This window comes from Silurus aristotelis (assembly GCF_946808225.1).
Source record: "Silurus aristotelis genome assembly, chromosome: 22".
In the NCBI taxonomy this organism is placed as follows: Eukaryota; Metazoa; Chordata; class Actinopteri; order Siluriformes; family Siluridae; genus Silurus; species Silurus aristotelis.
The window spans coordinates 18,870,894-18,874,806 of record NC_139595.1 but is presented as its reverse complement, the minus strand read 5'-3'; positions in this window follow the sequence as shown (position 1 = coordinate 18,874,806).

Sequence of the window (3,913 nt, the reverse complement as noted above, 5' to 3'; positions counted from 1 at the left end):
TGTGTGTGTGTGTGTGTGTGTGTGTGTGTGTGTGTGTGTGTGTGTGTGTGTGTGTGTATGTATGTATGTGTGTGTGGGGGTTATTTGACTGACAGAAAAGAGCAGCCAGTGTTTGCACTGCACCGTAATTGTGCTGCTGAATTCAGGAAAACAGACTCCTGAGAGAACCTCATACTTATCATTACAGAAACACTGAGATGGTCTATGGAGACGTTCTGATGATCAGGAGAACCCAGATCAGGAGACCTTCAGAACCCTGACGAGTGTTTATATAAATAAGGGAACATTTCAGAGATGCGCACCTGATATCATCCTTTCAATCTCCGCTCGGTCGCTCGATCCGTTAATCTCTGAAGGTTCTGTCCATCATTGTGGAGAATCAGAATCGTCCACTTTAATCTTCAGCAATTTTTTCCAGAACAAAACGGAAAATAACAGAACTGTGTTCAGAGTCCATTCTGGTTCTGAAGTGTAGATGCTGAAGTCCTGTGAAGCCCCCTGCTGGGGAACCGAGGTAAGGACTGGCAATAAAATCTAAAAATTTAAAACAGAAAATAGTTAAAATAATGAAAAAACTAAACAAAAAAATATAATAAATAACAAATAAATACAAATAAATCCATTGATAAATATATAATTAAATAAATACTTTATTATTTATTTATTTAAATGAATGATTCATGATTAATTATGTAATATACTTGTTCATATATTAATAAATGATGTGAAAAAAATAAATAAATAAATAAACACATTAATTAAGGTCCCCAATTAAATGTATTAATTACTCTATGGTTATATAAATATATATTATTATTATTATTATTATTATTATTATTATTATTATTATTATTATTATCATTATCATTATTATTATATGAATAACTATTTAAAATTTTAATTAATTAAAATACCCCAATTAAATGTATTAATTACTCTATGGTTATATAAATATATATTATTATTATTATTATTATTATTATTATTATTATTATTATTATTATTATCATTATTATTATATGAATAACTATTTAAAATTTTAATTAATTACTCTATAGTTATATTATATATGATTATATTATTAGTATATTATATCCTATATTAACAATTATTTACCATATTTCGAAATAAATTAATAAAACAAATAACCCTATTAAATATATTAATTATGTTTTAATATGTTCTTTAAAAGTTGTTATATTTATAAATAAAATTAGTATTTTAGTTTAGGTTTTTTTTTGTATTTATATTATTTGTTGATTATTATAATTAATCACTTAGATAAACTGGTTAAATTGAAGTGTTTGAATTGATTTTAAAGTAATACTTATTTTATCAAATAAATAAGAAGATAAATAAATACCTTTTATGATAAAAAAAAAGAATGTAATTAAAGAAACAGGAAAGGTAAAACCAGTCAGCAGAATTAATCCTGTCAGAATATCCTCTGGATTCTATAATGTGTTTGTTTTAACATACACTACACTACACCCCAGACCTCCTCACCTTCTCACCTACATCAGTATCTGACTTTACTAACACACTCTTGACTGAATGAATCACACAAATCTCCACAGAATCTAGTGGAACATCTGACCAGAAGAGTGGAGTTAATTGTAACAGCAAATGGAGATTAAATGTGGAATGGGATGTGCAAAAAGCATATACCAATCTTATGGTCTCATTTATAGCTCTCCAGAAGCATGATATCATCAATTATGTACTGGTTTATTTAATATTAGTACATTACAGATACTGAATTAGCGATATTCGATTTATTTTATGATGAAGAAAAGAAGGAGGAGGGGAAGGATTATGAGGATGATGATGATTCTAATAATAATACGTTTTATTTATAAATTTTCTCTTGTATTATATCATCACACTTTACATAGAATAGAAATTAATGTGCACATAAAGGAAATTAGGAAATCAAGATGTTTATGTAATAAACAAAAAAAGTGTGTAATCTTTATAAGGAAATAAAAGAGGCAGGCGAGTCTGGATTAATTGTTCTGACATTGATTGTGCCTCTTCCCGAGCTGTTATTTAATAAGTGGTGATAAAAATAGATTTGAGGCTCGAGGGGATGTGATGTGACTTTGAGCAGGTTGGACAGGAATAGAGAAGCTCTGTGGTTTATGACATGCCATTTATTCAGCAGCTTCCTGTAATGATGCTCCAAGTGAAGCACGGAGATCGCTGTGGTGTCGTTTACATCTCTCAGGAACATCTGGATTCAGAGCACATCTGTGTGGCTAAACATAGTTAATTGAATCTTGGACAGCAGTGGGATCAGGTTTGGTGCTGCGTTATCGGATGAGTTACAGGGTAATTATATTTGAGTTTCAAATCAGAATCAAGTGAGAGTTAGATTTATTTCCTAAGAAAAGTCTTTTTATATGGAGAAAAAGAGAGAAAAAGAGAGGTATGGGGAGAGAGACAGGGAAATGAACAAAGTGAAAAAGAAAGAGACAGGACAAAAGATTGGGAGAGAGAGGGAGAGAAAGAAACATTGGGAGACACAGGAGGAGTAATAGACAAAAAGAGTGAGTGAAAGACAAGGGGAGACAGACAAAGGCAGGGAGAAAAAGAAGGAGACAGGCAGACAGGCAGACAGACAGACAGATAGACAGATAGATAGATAGATAGATAGATAGATAGATAGATAGATAGATAGATAGATAGATAGATAGATAGATAGATAGATAGATAGATAGATAGATAGATAGAAGGCTGGACAGACAGACAGACAGACAGACAGACAGACAGACAGACAGACAGACAGACAGACAGACAGACAGACAGATAGATAGATAGATAGATAGATAGATAGATAGATAGATAGATAGATAGATAGATAGATAGATAGGTGTTTGATGATCATTTTTAAAGAATGTGATTGATGTCAGTAAAGACCGTACTGAGTGTGTAATATGAAGGTGTGAAGTCGGAGCATGTGCAGTCTGAAGGTGTGGACAGATGACTGAGAAAGTTTCACAATCCAACTTTATCAGGAGCCAATAAAAAGCTGAAAAAAATACGTGAGCACCAGCTTCCGCTACACTTCCTCTAACTCTCCTGTGAACCGAGTGTTCTAAACGACCTTGTCATCATCTTCAGCCTGTAATGGCTTTTCTGATTGCTGAATAGATATTTTAATAATGATATGAATAAGATTGATAAAAAATAATGATATGATTCATTATTAAGTGTGAAGATAATGTTCACATGTACACCATACACAGATCATCCACTGATATTAAATTCTGCAATAAGATTTTATTAATCAATCAATTACATTTTAATTGAAAACATTACTCAATAATTATTATTAAAGTAATGTTTATTAATAACATTAGGTTAAAAAGATATTATAAATGAGTAATAAAAACTACACTACACTCCAGAATCCCCAATGACCTGAACATTTTAGCTCATTCCAACTCTCATTATAGATACCTTCATTCCTTTAGCTGTTATAATAAGCTCCATTATTCTGGGAAGGCTCTCCACTGGATTCTGTTCTTGCGAATTATGATCATTCAACTACAATAACATTTGTGGGATCAGAGGATGTAATGAGTCTCCAGTTCTAGTTCATCGTTGATCCTAGAAGTGTTCAATGGGGTTGAGGAGGTCTGTGCAGGAGATCTTCGACTCCAAGCTTCACAGCAGTACACCATGTCTTCATGGAGCTGGGTATGTGCTCAGGATTTGTGCGTCGTCCTGCTGAGACCATGTTTAAAATGCTACAGTGTACAGAGACTGGGAGGATTTTGGCGTGGGGTGAACATGTTTTTGGTTTATACAGTGTAAATGGTGAGTATGTGGAATCAAACACAAAACCACAGAATGTTCAAACTAAACGAACATTCCTGACATTTCTTTACATGAACGATTCGACCCCGCC